The sequence below is a fragment of the Stenella coeruleoalba genome (genome assembly GCF_951394435.1).
Source record: "Stenella coeruleoalba genome assembly, chromosome: 13".
Taxonomy (NCBI): Eukaryota; Metazoa; Chordata; class Mammalia; order Artiodactyla; family Delphinidae; genus Stenella; species Stenella coeruleoalba.
This window is the reverse complement of record NC_137159.1, coordinates 72,174,688-72,193,997: the sequence shown is the minus strand read 5'-3', so window position 1 is coordinate 72,193,997 and position 19,310 is coordinate 72,174,688.

Below are 19,310 nucleotides of genomic sequence, written 5' to 3'. Positions count from 1 at the left end.
CGCAGCCTCTAGCTCTGCTGTTCTTGGGCCCAGAGCTCAAGACCTTCAGCTCAGGGACTTGTGGGCTTGGGGTTTCAGAAGGAGTTTCTCCAGTGACTCTTTACTCCTGCCCAGGAGAAGGTGGAGGTGAGGCCCAGGTCCTCTGGGAAAGTGGTGGCAGGGCCCTGCGTGGACTAGGAAGGGCCGGTGATTGAAGGTGATGGGGGATGTCGATCACATCACAGGGCTGGTGGCTCCCACTCGTGCCAGCGTCCCACCCAGCTGGGCCTTCAGCTCCACTCCTGACCCTCTCACTCTGCCTCTTTCATCCCCATCCAAGCAGTGTGAAGCCCTTATCACTGTCCTCCAGCCTTCTAGGTGCTATTGATCTCCTGTCCCTCAGCTATACACCAGCATCTCCCAGACCCATCCCCAGGGTCTGTATAACATGTCCCCCCTGCTCTCCCCAGGATGTTCCCCAGGTGCCACAAGACCTCACAGGACTCGTCATCGTTTTTCCAGCCACTCCCCTTCCCGTGCTCCCCACCTCTGGGAATGGCCACGCCATCTACCCAGTCCCCAAGTCAGAAGTGTGGGCGTGCCGCCAGCCCTCTCCTCCGTCCCTCCCCATCCCCAAGCCCTGGAGCTAACCTGCAGGACCACCGTGGTCTCCCGCCTCATTTCTCCCCCTCTCCCTCTTTGCCCCCTTCCAGTTTCTGCGCACTGGCCTCCAGAGTGATCCTCCAGGGTGCAAACCACACTGCCAGTTCCCCCCGTCCATGTAGGATAAGATCCAGACATCTGCCTTTGGAACCCCCCATCCCTGTGCTGACAGCATGACCCATGATCACACTCTGTACTTAATACCACGGTGCCTTTTCCATGCCTTTTCCTCTACCTGGAATGCCATTCCCGTCACCCTGTCTGGACTTGCCCACCTAGGCCTCTTCCCAAGGCAGAACCAGCCATTCTGTCTTTATCATGACATGCTGTTTGTACTTTGAGTGCAGGAAAAGAAACGAACCTTTGACAGCCTTCTGTATCAGACAAGTTTGGGGCTGCCTGCCTTGCCCACTCCAGCTTCTGGAAACATCTGCACCCACCCACAACCCCTGCTGCTGATAGCAGGTCATGCAGCCCCACCCCTCCAGTTTACTGGATGAGGGGCAGAGTCCTGATTTCAAGGGTGCCCTTCCATCGGCTGGCCCGCAACGTAGGACTAATGGCTCCTGACTTTTAAAAATTCACTAGACCAATAGGATCTCTCTCCAGAGAACCAGAGAGAGTTCCATTTGGGGCTGGGCACTTCAGCCGAATGGTAATACAGATGCAACACAAGAGCAATTATTCTGGAGCTCTGTGCCTGTCCAGGTTCAGTCTCAAAGGCAGTGATAGGGAAGGAAAGGAAAAGGAAGATGATGGCCTAGGAGAAGCAGAACCTTGAACAAGAGATGGAGCTCATCGTGGCTGGTCCCTGAAGCTCTTCCTGTTTCTGTCCACCTGCTGGCTCCCTCTGAAACCTCACCATGGTCTCGCAAGAGTCCTCCCTTTCACATGAGCTGGTGTGGGTGCGTTCTCTTTGGTCCTAGAATGTCTACTTTTGAGTGCCTTGCAGTAATCCTGTCAAGCGGGTATTATTATTATTGCCATTTTCACAGATGAATCTATTGAGGCTCAAACACATTAGGTAACGTGCTCAAGGTCAAGGGCGAGGAAGCGAGAGAGCCGAGATGTGGGCCAGTCTTACATACAGCAGCACCCCTTCCTCAGCATTGGCTGCGTCCTCGCAGTGTGTTCACTCTTCCCTAGTCTCCCACTTGGGGCTGTCAGCTCCTAGAAGACAGGAGCTATGTTCACTCGCCGCAGTGCCCTCACTGCCCACCACGGGCTCCAGCACCATGCAGGCATCAAGTGTCTGATGGGTATGATTTAATTTCCACACAGCCTAGCAGAGAAAGCTCTGAGCCCAAAAGCCAGAATTCAGGTCCTGCCTCTCTGCATGATGGTTGTGTTATCTTGGGTGGATTACTTTCCTCCCTCCATGTCCTGCAACAACGGAAACAGTCTAGGGTGTTCAGACAGACCTCATGTTATTGCACTTTGCTTTATGGAGCTTCACAGATACTCTGTTTTTTACAAACTGAAGGTTTGTGGCAGCCCTGCGTCGAGCAAGTCTATCGGCACCATTTTTCCCACAGCACTGCTCACTTCGTGTCTCTGAGTCACGTTTTGGTCATTCTCTCAATGTTTCAAACTTTGTCATGATTATTATTTTTGTTACGGTGATCTGTCATCCGTGATCTTAGACGTGACTGTTGCAAAAAGATTACGACCCACTGAAGGCTCAGATGATAGCATGTTTTAGCAGTAAAGCATTTTGGAATTAAGGTATACACCTGTTTTCTTAGACGTACTGCTATTGCCCACTTACTAGACTACAGTATAGCATAAACATAATTTTTATGTGCACTGGGAAACCAAAAAACCTGTGTGACTCGATTTATTGAGATATTCACTTTATTGCGGTGGTCTGGAACCAAACCCGAAATATCTCCGAGGTATTCCTGTAATGGGCAGTGGATGATTCTGGACAATTTCTGAGGTCTTTTCCTGCTCTAAAATCCCATGGCTGTGTCATCTCTGCCCTGCCTACCTCAGAGGAATGACATAAAGTAGAACACTCCACGCTCCTGGCCAGCTGGGTGTTTGCCCCAACCTGTTCTTGCAACTAGTGCTGCCCTTTTCTACTCAATTCCCTGGAGGCCCCTCGCCCTTTCTTTCATTGCTTGCTGTTTGCCAGGGATTTGTGCCGCGGTCAGGTGGGCCACGATTTTCGTGCACCCCTGATGGCAGCTTTATCTAATGAAGATGAGGTGCTTACACGTATTTTCATTCTTTAAAAAAAAATCGGCTATTAATTTGTCAGAATTATTCATATTCTACTGATGATATTTTCCATGTATCTAATCAGGGAGCTCATGAATAGAAATGAAACTATTTAAACACAGAGATGGTGTACATTGTAAGATCTTGTTTTCTCACGCTGTTTCATAATGCAGTGCATACATTTATTCCTTCTAAATACAGGTTTTGCAACCATCAAAAAAAATTTTTTTAATCTTTGATTAAATATGACTATTCATATTTATATGAAGAAATATGCTCAACTGGTGTGAGTGCCTATGTATATGTGTGTTTGCACGTACGTGTGTGTCTGAGACATGTGCTCATTAGAAGCTTGTTTCCTGGTTTTCTCCATAGGGACAGGAGACTGTTTTCACTGAGAAAAATGGAAAAACACATTTGGATCAAATCTTTAGGATGGATGGGTGACAAAGTCAAAGTACAAATTGAAATGGGGCTGAATAATATTCGAGATAATTATTTGTACAATGTAGACTTTTAAACTGCTCAAAATTCCAGCAGCACTTACCTACATTGAAAGAGGCTTAGAAACCATTAAACAAAGCCAGATATTAAATATACTACTGCTATCTCTCGAAACATTAACAAGTCATGTAAAACACATGGCATCTACTCAATGGAAAATCTGAGAATACAAATTATAATAGTTGTCTTATAAGACCTCTGGGAAGCTTGTACTAAATTGCTTAATTCCATTAATAACAAACTATTACTCTAGCTATTAAAGTAACATAAGGTAATAGAGATCATGTCGGGAGATTGCACTGAGGCTCTTTCTTCACCTAGCACAAATTTATTCAGGGGCATTGATAGATTTTAATTGACTATGGCAACTGAATAGCAACAAAGAAAATTGAATGTCTTTTGAAAAGCTCCACATTTTGTAGAAACAAATAGCAACACCAAAGTGAGGGTTTGGGGTTGCTGGGGGAGGTAGGAAGGATATCGGGGAGAATCTGTACCGGCAGCTTCTCCAGAAATGCTTTCCTGTTATCGTAACAAGAAGTTTCTCAGGAACAGGCACACCACTGGCCCGAGCATCTTTTTCAGCTCTGTGCAGTCCAAATTGAAACAAAAGCAATCCACGCTGCTACAAAGACACATGCTTTGTCATGGGGCACGCTTCCAAGATACAGGACTGGAGGGGCAGAAGGCTACTGAGTCTTCTCCAGAGAGTTTTGAGAACAGGGTTTGTTTCAGCCTAAGGGCCTGGCATTGGTGTGAGTGACCCCTCACCCTGGGCCAGCCATAATATGAGTGACCCCTGATCCTGGGCTGGCAATGGTGTGAGTGACCCCTCATACTGGGCTGGAGATGGTGTGAGTGACCCCTCATCATGACCCTGAAGCTGAAGACCACTAAAGACTCCCTCAGTTCCCATCTAGTCCAGGGTGGATTCTAGTGACCTGTCACCTACTCTTCTCTTCCACTTTTGGTCCTGTGTCCACTACTCATTGCCATCAGGGTGTCTCTCCTGCATCTCATATGGGCCTTGCTTTGCATGAATTTAGTTTCTGTATTAGCTCCGGCTGCCGCAACAAAATACCAAAGACTGAGTGAGTGCCTTAAACAACAGAAACTTTGTGTCTCACAGTTCTGGAGGCTGGATGTCCAAGATCAGATCGCCAGCATAGTCGGGGTCTGGTGAGGGCTCGCTTCCTGGCTTGCAGATGGCCACCGTTCTGCTGTGTCCTCACATGGCAGAGAGAGAGGGGGGTAGAGAACTTAAGCCTTCCCTGGTGTCTCTTCTTGTAAGGACACTAATCTTAATGCATCAGGACCTCATTTAACTTTAATTCCATAAAGCCTCTATTTCCAAATATAGTCACATTGGAGGTTAGAGCTTTAACATATGGATTTGGGAGGGACACAGTTCAGTCCATAGCAGTTCTGAAGTCTTTGTTGCATCTTGCTGGGCTAATCTCGTCTTCTCTTCTCACCCCCAGCCCCAAGTACCTGGCGCTTCAGTACCGCCTCTGTTCTCTGAAGGAAAGCCCATTTTTAAAGGAAACTGTACCAAGATGTGAGGGGCTACTGGAAGCCTCCCTGTAGTGGCATTCTAGGGGGTGGTAGGGAGCCCTGAGGGCAATGGAAGAGGTGGTAGGAGGTCACGGGGTGCCCCCCAGTCACCCCCTCACCATGCTTTTTTGTTGTTGTTGATATACAATAATATTATATAAGCTAGGTGTACAATATAGTGGTTCACAATTTTTAAAGGTTACACTCCATTTATAGTTATTATAAAATATTGGCCATATTCCCCATGTTGTACAATATATCCTTGTAGCTTATTGTTTACCTAAGAGTTTGTACCTCTTAACCCCCTACCCCTATATTGTCCCTCCCCCTACCCCCTTACCATGCTTGTTGGTGAGTTGCGTCCAGATCATTGCACCACCTGGCCCAGGGCACATGATAATCTTGCTCCGCAGGTGTTTGAAGCAATTTCTGATGTCTGGGTTTTCCCCTGGGTTTTGTGTATGTCCTGAACATCACCCCACTTCAGCCTGTAGGGTGCTCATAATCTTCTTAGTGGCAGCGAGTATAATGGTCAACTCTGCTGCATCCACTGGGATCAGGGACCTTCCGTCTCTCTCTCTGCCCATTGGTCCCAGCTTCTCTCCAGGACATCACAGAGGAGCTTAGAGGGCTTGCCTTCGCCAAAGTATCCCCTCTGTACTCACAGCCCCAGAGAGGGGACTGACTCTTCTCGAGTCCTTTTAGAGCCAGGCTCTGGGGTGTGGTGCCCGGGAACGGGCTCTGGTCCTGGCTGCGGGCGCTGGGCTCTCTGGCGCTGGGAGAATCTAATCCCACCGCAACTGCAGCACATGCATGTGTTTGAAAGCCTCGTTGGCAGGCAGGACCTCCTAATTTTTTCCACTTCTTGTGATTAGCGTTGCAGACTAATCCTAGCGCCAGACTCAATACCAGCTGTTCTTCCCCCACTGCTTGTTTTTACTTATAAACCGAATCCTGGAGCCGCTGCTGCATCGGCTGGCCCCCACTCCTCCCCCAGCCCAAGCTGCAGCCGGTCACCTGCGGCATGACCTCAGGTGTGTTACCTTTCTGCGTGGCCGCCTGTGTCCTTCACACAGCCTGGGTGGCACTGTCAGGTCTCAGAGGGCCAGTGAGGGCCACTCTCAGTCCCAGAGAGGGCTTTGCTTACCTGCTAAGATGGTTTGATAGCAGCAGTTCTCAGAGCCAGGCTTGTCTTAGAGATTTCACTTTGCATCCAGAGATATTGGACATTCCTGTGTACCACATACAATTTTTGATGTGATAAGATAGATTCAAAATAGTAGATGCAACATTTAGATAACTTTTGTGACCTGACAGTAAAATGAACACACATGATCCCACCTCTGAACTTAAGAACTAGGATAGTACCAGACTACTGACATGACCTGTTTTCTCCACAGTTCTTTCCAACACCCCTTAAATTTGGAAAGGTATCTGCAAGGAGAACACCTCTCTCCTCCCGCCACTGCCTTGTCACCATCCAGAGGACAAGGACCTCTCCCCAGGGGTCCCCCAGTTTGTGGCAGCAGCATCTCCATCCTTCGGCGGGGACCTGGCCAGGAAGCAAGAACTCAGTGGCTTCCAGCCCAGCAGGAGTGGCCAGAGGTTCCACTGTCCTGTGGAATCCAGGGAGGGTGACAAGGCAGGAGCTCGCTCTCCTTTGCTGATTCCTCTGGCATCTCCCCTTCTTCTGATGGCTTCCATGGCCGTGCAGGGGGAAGGTTATTTACAGCAGGCAGACACAGGAGCTCAGACTTCTGCATCCATAGACACCATCAATTTGCATTTCTGTGAGAGTTTCTCACATACCTGGAAGGCCCTAAAAACAAATAAGAGAGCGTGGCATATGGGACATCTGCCCTCCAAACACGCCAGCGTCAAGAAGAGTTGTGATTGTCAGAAATATCATATTCCTGTCGAAAGCCCATGAAATCAGCTCTGTAAATTGAGAACCATAAGTCACGGTTCTACTTGTTCTGCCGCAGTATAAGAACCACGAGTTTTCCATAGGGTAGGAAACAAAACAAAACCAAACCCTGAGCCCTCTGAGAATGACTTAATGTCCACTCACAGCCACCTCTACCCGGCCTTGCTCTTTCTCTTGGTATGAAATTACTGACTCCCTTCGGTCCTCACATATTTTGGGCAGGTTGGTTTTTTTCTTGGCAACTAAAATTTACTTTGAAAACAGGATTAGAGTAAATCTCTCTTTTTTTCCTCCCTGGCAATCTCTCCATGGTTTTGCCTCTCCAGCGGCTGCTGTCCATTTACATCTCTCTCCTTCCTCTTGTCTCTCCGTTACTCCTTCCGATTGTTTCCTAGGGTAGAGCCGTGCTCAGCACCTCAGGCAGTGCACATGTGCACATGCTCCCCCTATCCTAACCGCCCCAAAAACATTTTAGTTACACAGGCCTGTGTCGGGGACGGTGCAGCAATGACTCAGGCAGGATGAGCAGAGGTGGCAGAAAGAGACCAGAGCTCACCTCTGCCCGGAGAGATAGGGCCAGGCGGGAAGGTACTGTAGGGATCTCAGAGAAGGGAAGCGGACGGCTGGAGGAGGTGGGGAAGGTTTGTTAGCCCCGAGCATCTTCCGCTGGATCCTAAAACAATACAATCTTGAGGTCTAGGGAGAAGAGCGAATGCCAGCTGGGTGGAGAGAGAAGCCTGGGCTGAGGCTGGTACGCATGTGCGTGTGACCTGAGCTTGACTGTGGTCGGAGGTGCGGGCCAGGGACCGTTTCCTCGGCCCTGAGGTCAAGGGAAACCAGCCTTGTGGATGCCATTCTGAAAAAGAATCCTGTGTTACGTGAGCACTGAGCAGAGAATGTCCAGGGGGACAAAGACGGACTGTGGGAATGGTTGACTCAGGATTTCAGGCCAGGATCCTAGGATTTTATACACTGGCCACGAAAGCAAGATCCCGTGAGTTCTCAGACTCAAATGCTGGGCGTGATAGTGTTTGTTGCTGTTGTTGTTTGTCGTCATCTGGAAAGCAGGCAAGGATCCCCCTGACAATCTGGGAGTCTGGGGTTTGAGAGGCAGTAGTGAGACCCCCACGTAGACTCCGTTCTTCCGTCCCTCGCTTGGCCAAGTGGGCCGGGGGCTGGAGTGCCAGTGAGGTGCTCTGACATCCAGGTGGATATGGCAAATCGGAGCCAATGCCCAGCCAGGCAGGAGCCTGCTGCCTGGGGCCTCAGCGTGCTCTGCAGAGCCGGGAGCCGCAGGCCTCTGGGTGGGGAGAGGCCCCTCTGGGCAGGGTCGGGAGGGGCTGGAGGGAAGGAGAGCAAGCCGACTAGAAGTGAACTTGATCCTGCTGTAGCCATCACCCAGCCATGCCACTGCTCTCTTGCTTGGCGCCTGCATTAGGAAATTCAGAAAGATTGGGGCAGGACTCCCTGGAACGGTACTGCCCACTGCCCAGAACCTTCTGCAGTCATAGAGATAGTCTATACTGTGCTATCTAGTACTGTCGAGTATTTAGAATGTGGTTCATGTGACTGGGGGGCTGAATTTTTTAATCTCTTCAAATAAAATTAATTTGAATTGAAATAACCACATTGACTAGCGGCCACAGTATTAGCAACACGACCCTAGAAGACCCAAGGCAGAGCCTGAGTGAGGCTGCCCCGTGCCTCCCAAGACGCCAGAAGATCTTTGATTTTGTCCCTTTCTGTGCCTCAAAGTGGCAGAGCAAACAGAGCTGTCAGAGAGAAATTACCCTGAAAATCTGAACGGGCTGAACACTTAACAGAGGTCCCTGTGGCTGAGGTTTCCTTTCGTGGTTAAAATTGTATTAGGCACAGGAGAAGATCCTGTAGGTTTTCCCAAAGCCCTTTCTTCCTTGCTGCATGAAGTTTCTTCTGTCAAAGGAAATGGGTTTGCAAGGCTTCATTATTTGGGGATTTTCAGCAAATTCACTGAAGTCGTACCCGGGTTCCCACTTACCATTTGATTTCTGACTGCTGGGCATTCCCTCCTGCCCAGGGTGGTGGGGACCAGTTAGAGTTGCCCACATCTCTCACTTTTCCTCGGGGAGATTGGAGAGGGAATCAAGGGGCTGGCGGCCACCGCATACAGAAAATGGGCAGATGGGAGCAGTTTGATCAACATTCCACTGAAAATGCCTGCCTTCTTTGGGTGTAAGTTAGGAATGCCCGGATAGATATTTATTTTCTTGCTCCACGATTGTCAGGCCCAAGCAGCAGCTGGATTTTCGATGATTTGGTGAAGTGCCCTGGCTCTGGGGTAGCTGATGGAGGCATCAGAATCCCCACCTGATTTCAGCAATCTCACTTCCCAGGGTTGTACAAGATGCTGAGGAGAAAGGGGACAGCTGGAGCAAGTCAAAGCTGGGGGACGTGGAGCCACAGACCCTGGTCTATACCTACCCCCACCCCCAGAGGAAGCAAGTTTGGGGGGAGGAGGGCGTCGAGTGGAACAGGACTTGGAGATCCAGAATTCCCCAGATCCCTGGTGTGGTCTCAGGAAATAATGGAGGGGCGAGGGAAATAGCTCAGCAATCTCATCGTGTTTATGACACATCACCGCTTAGGATTCTAAAACCTTACTCTTTGAGGCTCAATTGCTAGAAATAGAGCCTTGTCCACTGGCTGAGAAGGGTGGGAACAGATGATTACTTTTTCTAGGGTAGAAGCCTACATAGTTGAAGTGCACTTGCTTTGGGTTTAGTATTGTGAGAGTAATTAATTTATACAGGACTCTCCTTTAACCCACAAATATGCATTGATGCCAACTGTATGGCAGGTCCTGTGCTGTCCCCCAGCAAGGGAACAGTGAGTGAGATCATCTCTGCCCTAAAGCAGAGACTCTTTCCGGCACAGTTCGGGATGGAAAGGAGCAAGATGTTCAGTGTACAGAAGGACACAGGGTGGTGTGGTCATGCCAGACACCGGTGTGCAGAACACAGGGAGTCCAGGAGAAACTTAAGCTGAGGCTTGAAATGAGTGGCGGACTTCAGATGTCTGGAAAGAGTGCAGGGGGTCTTCAACAGTTGGAACAAAGATGTGGTGGTGGGAAAAGAAATAGGTAAATGGGAAGCCACAGAGAAAATTTTATTATTATAATTTGCAATCCTTTGGGTATATACTTGCTATGTTTAAACCTTTGAATTTACAAACCACCAGGTGTCCTTTTATTAGATCCTGGTTTGTGCCTCAAGCAATCGGGACCAGTGTTGGGGAAAAACTCTGCCCTTACTACCTAGAAATGCCCCCTGACCTTCCCCATCTCCTCCCAGGGCAGAAAGGTGTAGAAACAGACAGGATTCTGATAGCGGTGACATGATTTTTATGTGATGCCCAATCAACTGTGACTCTGAAGCCACTTTTAACACATTTCCTCCAATTTATAAACCTGTTTGGAGCTTTGGAAGTTGATTTCTAGGTTTATAGAATAACTATTTTGAGCTTGAAAACATAATTAACTATTTCCTAGAAAAGAGTTTTAAAACCTGATTACTTTCCCCATCTCCACATCTCTTTGAGGCTAGTTTAAAATATCAGATTTCAAATCATGCGCATGGAATGAGTCACTTTTTCGAGTTCAGTTGACGAGGCTGCACTTTGACATGCTTTTCAAGATTTGAATATTTTTATAAATCATGATTGTGCTACTGTTTAATGAGAACAAAAGTGGAAATAGCATCTGCTTGTCTGCCGCGGAGCGCCTCCCGGCCTGTGTGTGCTGTCTGGAAAAGTAGTGGCCCAGTCTGGAGAGCTGATGAGCGCCTTGATTAGCTGAAATTGCTTCCTGCAGTAGTTTGGGGGTGTCAGTGTTGTGATGAACTGGGTCATCTCAGGGATGCGGGATGCAGGCCCAGCTCTGAGACTCAAGAGTGGCTGACGGACCAGAGTTAAGTCCCAAATCCCCAGCTCTGCCCAGCGTGGACGAGTAGCCAGCTTCCCTTCTGGCGCAGGTTGGGATCTTGGGTCCATTCTCTGCTAGACCATGAGCTTCTCCAGGGAGGGCTAGGAGCTGGTACAAGTTGAACTGCACCTAATTGAGAGGCACCGTAGCGACTGCTGGCGGCGGGGAAAGAGGTCACAGGCACGGGAGGTGGATTTCAGATGCCGTGGAGACGGCACTGCGGAGTGGACAGAGGGCAGCTTTGGGGCCACACCCTGCGTTCCATTTTCCTTCAGCCCGATCGCTGGTGTTCAGGTTGAAGAGCTTGTGTCAGCAAGAGTTTAAATAACTTGGTGTTCTTTGTTTTCTAAGTTTTAGAACTTTGCAGCATGTTCCTTTTCTTTCAAAATTGCAAAGCTAAAAATATTTTTGATTTTTAAACTGTTACCATTTTTCTCTGGAAAACTCATTGATCTGGAGTTCCTTACCACTATCACCCCGGCCCGAAGTTCCTCTCTAAATAATGGCTTAGTGTAACTCTAAAGAAGGAAATGCCTAGATCTTGGGTGTACAGTTCAATCGGCTATGCACTGACTGACAAATGCAGACGTCCAAGTAACCCACATCTTCATCCACAAAAGGAGCACTTCCATCAGAAAGTTCTTTGTGCCCCTTCGCAGTCAACCTCCCTACTCCAGAAGCAGCCACTGAAGGGTTTGTTTTTAGCAAGTATTTTCATTTGATGTTGAAACTGAAAAGGGCTGCTTTCTCGGAGGAATGTCGGTTGCTGGCTCCTGGGCACACGGTGTGCCCTACCGTGTGCCTACCGTAACCAGCCCAGGGAGACATTCTTCAGAGGTTGCAGTGCCCCTGGCTCAAAATTGGAGGGTGTCTCTGCACGACTCCATACCTGGAATCTCAGACATTCGCAATACCTGCAGAACAATGTGGATGGCAAGAAAATTCATTCTGTGCTTTTTCCGGGATCACTTGCATGCAATTGTGCCTGCTGTGCAGGAAGACTCCAGATTAGATGGAGAGAGGGAGAGGCCTACTCATCGGGCTGCAGAATCAGCAGCGCACAGATTTCTGCCCCAACAAAGAGAACAGTGTGTTCCTGAGACATTGCTGTGTAGCTGGGAGGCTCGCTGGTGGGCGGCTCCTCGGGGAAGGAGTCGGGTATTTCAGTAGCTTCCCCCACGCGCACTACTCCTTTTTTTTTTTTTTTTTTTTTTGGCCCAGACTTTCTGGCTCCTGAGCAGGGGGTGACTCCCATGGGACCTGGCAGAGGATACAGGTGGCTCTGGCTTCTGTGCCCCTTCCTCCCTCTGACCCTCGCGAAATAAAATTCCTGCAAACCCACCTGTCTGCCAGGTGGGTTCCCCATCTGTGTTCAGCCCTTCCAGCTCTTGTCACTAGCCTCAGGTGGTCAGGCCACCATTCTGGCCACTTTGCTGCCTCTTTAGATGCAGTGTGTGTCTTTTTTTTTTTTTTTGGCCCCGCCATGTGGCATGCAGGATCTTAGTTCCCCGACCAGGAATTGAACCCGCGCCCTTGGCAGTCGAAAGCGCAGAGTCCTAACCACTGGACCGCCAGGGAATTCCCAGATGCAACGTGAGGCTTATTCCCGTGATACTGGTGGCCACTCCACATTCTTATGGGGACTCTGCTGGGTTCCCAACCACCCCCCACCCTTGCTCTTCCGGTGAGTCATCATCAGGCTCTGCTAGGCACCGTGGACACTTCTAGATAGAATCAGCCAGGATGCCGGCTTGCAAGACAAAAGTGAACAAATACCCAGGCTGCGGCGTGGTTCATGCCCCTTCGAGGTCAGGTCTCTCCCCTGCGGCCCTCTGCGCTGGACCTCTTTGGTCTGATTATTAAAACCCCATCAGGGGCTTCCCTGGTGGTGCAGTGGTTGGGAGTCCGCCTGCCGATGCGGGGGACGCGGGTTCGTGCCCCGGTCCGGGAAGATCCCACATGCCGCGGAGCGGCTGGGCCCGTGAGCCATGGCCGTTGAGCCTGTGCGTCCGGAGCCTGTGCTCCATAACGGGAGAGGCCACAACAGTGAGAGGCCCGCGTGCCGCAAAAAAAAAAAAAAAAAAAAAAAAAAAAAAAAAAAAAAAACCCCATCAGGATTCAGGTGTTTGGGGGGTGACCAAGCTTAGAAAAATTCTTTTTCTTTTTTTTTTTTTCTTCTCTTACCTATAATTGTATTTTCCTCTTTAATCATAAGGATTTAAATCAGGAAAACTAGCCAGAGAACGAACGTATGTGCTTTGTTTGAATGTCTCGGTCGTGCCCTTTGCAAAATTACCCCAAGGCATGAGAATTAAAGATGTGAAGAATTAAGATGCATGGGACTGCAGTAGGTGAAGGCGGAGCAGAACAGGAGGTGCTCCCTTGAGGGGGAACGCAGGGCACAACCCTGGACTGGGATACAGGGGCTCTAGCCTGGTCCTCACTCTGCCTCTGTTGTCACTCTGACTGTTGACAAATCATTTTCTGGCCTGTGCCTCAGTTGCCCCATTCGAGTGAGGGTTGGACTAAAAGGTCACTTCCAGCCTGACGCTCTGTGGCTCTGTAACTTCTTTGATATCACTGGTAACTTACATATTTGCCATGATCACTGCCAATTACACTGGTAAATATCTAGCAGGTTCTAGAGACTCAGCCCAGAAAATACAGAAGATGTTATAGAAGTTAGTGCTGTCCCACCGATGGCTATGGCTTTTGCAAACTCTTCGCATCATCACCAGCACCCAGCAGCTCCGCCAGCCATGCTCAAATGGTGCGGCCTTAGTTATCCACAATGGAGGCAGCCAAGGGGGCTTCGGAGGCCCGTGGCCACAAAGCCCCTTCCCTTTGTTTTGTAGGAGCCTCCCCCATCCATGCAAGGCCGCAAGTGAGAAGTGAGGGCCCCGACCCCAGGAGGCAGCAGCTGCCAGTGAAGGAGGACGAGGAAGCAGACAGGAGATCTCGGAGCGCAGCACTGCAGCCTTGGTCCTTCACATGTTGCTTTCTTTGTTTAAAAAATGGAGCTAGCCTTCGAGGCCGTGTAAATTATAAAATGCTTCTGTGTGCCTGCACCCTTCCCCCTCCTCCACTGGTAGCCTCCTACCAGCCCAAAAGAGTCCACTGGGCTGGGAGCATCTCAGAAAAGCACTCTCTGAACCAGCCAGGGAGGCCCCGAGAGCAGGGCCAAGCCCCATTCTTCTGGATCATCCCTTCGGGCCTTAAGGCCAGAGGTCATGTCAGGAGACCCTGGGGGCTTTGCCCCGTGACAGCTCAGGCCGGTAATGCATTTTCTTGAGAACAATTCCAGGTCATGGAATGGAGGGAAGAGAATATCACGTTCCATGTACTCTACTCAGGGCCAAAAAAGTTCATAATACATGTCACAAGTGTTTTTGTTAAAAAAAAAAAATCTTTTTTAAAAATTAATATTCGGTGCTTAAAGTGACAAATGTCATTTCCCTGGAAAATTCACTCATTTGGAAGAAGTTCAAACAGAGAGTGATGCTTTGATAGCCCACCAGCCTAAGCAGGGGCCTCTGCAGCACCGACGGGAGCTGCGGGCAAGTGAAACCGCAGGCGTGGAGTGTCTACACTCGTGCTTACCCTGTTCTCTGAGGAGCGGGGGCTGCTTCAGTCCTCTCCAGCCCCAGCTGTGAACGGCCTGTGGCCACAGGCAGGGACTCAGCTCTGTGTTCCAGTGGGCGGCAAAGGCGAGCTTGGCTAGCCATGCCCTCTGGAGCCCCAGGGGCAGTTCCTAGGGTTTCCATCTGGGGGCCGGGGCCGGGGAGGAGAGGGCTGGGGGCAGAGGCCCAGCTTTCCCTGAGCCTGGTTCAGGGACTTCCTTGAAAGGGGATCACAGCTCCTGTTGCAGCTGGAACTAGAGGAGGGACAGGCCTTAGTTGGGTCGTAAGGGGCTGGACTCTGAATTTCATCTGGTTCTAGTGCAGGCTGGGCTGGGATTCAGCCTGTAGTTCTGGCGCTCCCTGGGGGAGGGCCTGCCCTTGGGTCAACACGTGCCCTTGGGCCAGCTGGGCAGCAGTGTCCCTGAGCATCCCGGCCTGTGGCCTGAAGCCCTGGCCAGTGGGTGCGGCCCCATCCCTCGACCCAAACCCCCAGCTTCCCTGATGGTCTCGGTGACCTTGTGGCTAACTCAAACCTCCAGGGGCACAGGGTGGCTTTGATCTGCCAACCTGCCCCCAAGAGGCAGTCATTTCCTGAAGGTCCTTCTGCCTTTAATCTTCCCGCAGGGAACAAACACCCTTCATGGAGCTCCTCCCCTCGGCTAGAATGCTTAGTCTTCTGCCCCGCTGGGCTTTTATACACTACACTTGAAAATTTCTCACCCTTCAAGGTGTAAGTGCTGTTCACCATTGTTTGCAACTGGAGACACTGAGTCCCAGGCACCGAGGGGAGAACTGGAGTTCAGAGCCAGGATTCAGGGTATCAGGACACTAGCCTTGTCCTGGCAGGTCGGTCCCTGAGGGTCCCCCCACCCCAGTGACTGCTTTCCCCACACGTGGGTGCATGCTGTGTGCAGGGGATGCTCCCTCCTGGATGGATGAGAAGAAGCGTGAGGCCCGGGGTGCATTCTCCCCCCCATTCAGAACCCACTCTCCTGGCCGTCCTTGTCCACACTCAGTTTCGTCCCTCTGCCTCTTCCTGAGGACGTTCAGTCGGGTTGCCTGGGTGACTCTCAAGATGGCAGACGTTGGCTTTGGTGCCACTCTGCGTGTCCTGCCTCACCCTGCACCCCAAACAGGCTCTCAAAACCCCAGCTTGGGTCTGTTACCCTGGGCCCCATCATCCAGAAAGGAATTTCCACCAAACACCCCCAAGAACCTCCTACAGACAGATCCAGAGAACAGGCACCCTGGGTGACGGGGAAGGAGCCTTTTCAAGGGCAGCACACACGCCCCCCTAGACGGCTGCAGACCTGTGAGTGCACGTGCCGGAAGAGAGGCCAGGGCGCTGGGGCTGGTATCTGCTGCTGCATCTGCATGACGAGCACCTCCCAGCCTTTCCCTGGGGGGTGGGCAGCCAAGGACTCCTGACCCAGTTTGGGAACAGCCTCTCAGCCTGGGATCTCTGAAGAGGACGTTCCGTCTGTCACTGCCTAGGCCAGGCAGCTCCCGGCCAAGCTAATTAGGTCGGCTTCCCCTCCTCACGCAGCCCAGCCAGGCGGCGACCACGGGCCGGCTCAGCTAGGAGGAAGGGCATCATGACTCAGCCTGGCCCTGCCATCTAAAGCCGCGGGAGCACGGTGCGCGGCGAATGCCCGCCATCCTTTCATCTCCTCTTTCGAGACAGTGATGAGAAAACAGGCAGATTTCCCTGGGAGTGGCGGGCATTGTCCAGACGTATTCCAGGTGGGCATGATTTGCAGTCTTCTCCTGCCTCTGGTGCTTCATTTTCCAACAGTCTGGGCAGCTGCCCTTGTTAACAGGTCGTTTGTTAGAAGACGGAGCTGCTTCTCGTCGTGCGCTGGAAGGACTGGGAAGGCACACGTCCTGACCTTCCGGCCGCACATTCAGCGTAGCCGCATCCCCCTGGGTGCCTTTGTCACAGTGCTGCCTCTCTTAGTAAAATGACCCGCAGAGCCTCCAACGTGATGCTGGAGTTCGTCCAGGCGGGAGGGGCACGACAGGGTCCTTCAGCCCCACCCTCATCCCCTGAGTCACCTGTCCTGCAGGCGGCTCTGATCAGTGTTTTTTGCTCCACCCCCTTGTCGGACAAGGACTCCAGCTACCTACTCCCTTTATGCCACCCTGGCCTAAGTATGGGTGTTCGGGGCCATTCCCTTCTCTGTGGCCACTGCGATCGTACTAGAACATGTAAAGGAGCTTCACCAAGGGCCGTGGGAGAGCAACAGGGAAGCGAGACAAAGAGTACCACTTCACTGGACCATCTGCCCCCCCAGCATCTGCGTCTCCTCCAGGAACCACCAGCAACTCCTCTCCTGGGTTCAGCCAAAGAGCGGACGCCATCATCGCACCCAGAGCTCAGACCTGGGCATCCGGCTCTTCAAAGGACCCTCAGGGGCAGGCGAGCCGGAGGCAGAGCTCCCGCGAGGCCCACTCTCTGCCCCTGGCCCCGATGTGTACTGTACCTCCCACACCTGCGGGGAGGGGGCAGAGTCTGTCTCTTCAAGAGCCGCATGGGAGCCCCAGATGGGGGTTCAGGGCAGGGAGGTTGCTGAGTTTATGTCAGAGAAGCTTCCACACTCAAATCCTTTAGCTTCTTTTTATACAAGCCGTGACTGGAGCCAGCATGGGGCCGACCCTGGGGTTCTGAGCCAAGTTGTGAAGGTGACCCTTCTGGGTGTGGCTGCACAGGTGGGCCAGCTGTCTGCACACACAAGCGCTCCCGTGCACGTGGGTCCCAGACTTCTTGGTTCAGGATCCAGGCCTGTGAGCACCACAGGTGTCAGGAACCTACAACATAAGGGGCGGGGAAATAGCCGAGGCTTGCAGAACGCTTACCGTGGGGAAGAAATAACCCGCGAGGGAGAAGCGTGTCTTTCCGAGGCCCGTTTATATGCTCTGACCTGCTGGATAATGGGATCGCACGTTCCTCATCTCCCCCATGACTGGGCTCGGTGCCGGCCCGGGTCCGGAGCAGTGTGACGGCAGGACATGCGTCCTTCTTTTCCTGGTCCCCACCCTTAAGAACAGCCACAGGAACAACTCACTTCGGGGATCTGATATCACCAGGGACTCAGCTTTCTGACTTTGTGGAGCCTCTGGGAAGAGGTTGCACTTTTAAGCCTAAGTTTTCAGCATTTGCTCTGCCTGTGACGTCGCCCATCTCTTAATTCGAAAAGCCCAGACTGAGGACCCAAACTGCACATTGCCGTGAGCAGTTCTGAGAAGCCACCTCTCTCAGGCTGTCCACCCAGTGCAGCAGGTTTGCTCCTGTGGTGCTGTCTGTCCATCTGTCCACTGGTCTGTCAGGCCCCTACTCTCAGCTCCCCAGCAGGGGTCTGGACTGAGCCCCTATGGCCTGATGCTGAGCACAGGGCGGGAGCAGGGAATGGCAGGAAGCAGAGAGGCGGTGTGACCTGGCATCTGTTCAGGCCACTGTTGCTGTGTAACCACCCCCAGACCTCGAGGTGTAAACGAGCGTTTTGTCATGCTCACAGAGTCTGTGGGTCAGGACTTCCGACAGGGCATGGCAGGGAGAGTGTGACCTTGGCTGGGAACGCTCACAGGCTGGGCGATTCCACTGCGGGCCCTGGACTCATCCGGAGACATCTTCTTTCACGTGGCTAGTGTGGAGGCTGGCTGCCCATGGGTCTCTGCTGGGGCTGTCCTCCAGAGCGTCTGTGTATGGCCTCTCCTCTCACAGTGTGGTGGCCCAGGAGGGTGGATTTTTTACATGGAGGGTCACGGCTGGGGGAAAGGGGTGTATCCCTTGATGACTTAGCCTCAGAAGGGTCGCCTTGTCACTTCTGCTCCATTCTGTCGGTTACAAGGGAATCACAAGTCCACCTGGACTCCAGAGGAGGGAATGGGGGAGGATCTTGATGGAGGCGGCTCCAGGTTCTAGAAGGGCATAAGATTACAGTCTGCCACAGCATCCCTGCTGCAGGCCTCTCTATTTTGCAGATAAAAACCCACAGCCTTGATACGGTGCTCGTGGGTCTGTTCTGAGCAGATTCCTCGAGCCTGACCACACTTGGGATTCCCACGCTGGGCTCCCGTGGCCCGTGGTTTAATACAAGCAACTCTGCAAGCCAGTTCCCAGTGACAATGACTTTTTTGTGGGACCATTTCACATAAATCACAGCCTAGCACAGCAAAAGGCAGCTTCCATGTAGTGGTAAAAGCAGAGACACCAGCTAGACTGCTGGTTCCAGGGCTGGCTCTGTCACTTACTGTGTGACCTTGGGCAAATTACTTAAGGTCTCTGTGCCTTTGTTCCCTTATCTATAAAATAGGGATGATAAAAACGGTACCTCCTGTGTTAGCTCAGGCTTCCAAAACAAAATACCACAGACTGAATAGTTAAGCAAGAGCAATTTACTTTCTCACAGTTCTGGAGGCTGGAAGTCCAAGATTAAGGTGCCAGCATGATGAGATCTCTCTTCTTGGCTCAAAGATGGCAGCCTTTTCACTTTGTCCTCACATGGCAGCCTCACAGGGCTGTGTGGTGTCTCTTATAAGGACACTAATCCCATCGGCTCACTCCATGAGTCTCTAACCTCATGACCTCATCTAAACATAATCACCTCCCAAAGGCCCCACCTCCAAACATGTCACATTGGGGGTTAGGGCTTCAACTCATGAATTTGAGGGGAACCCAGTTCAGTGCACGGAAAGCACCTCCTTGTATGGCTTCCATGAGGATTAAAGGAATCGCTGTTTGGGACATGTCTAGAATGGTGCTTGGCCTGTGATAACCACTATAAAATACAATGAAAGTAATTGGGAGAGGAGCCCAGGGCAGGAAGCAGCAGCTCTGGGTGTCCGGGATGACTGTGGTTTGTGGAGTCCTGGGGACACAGGC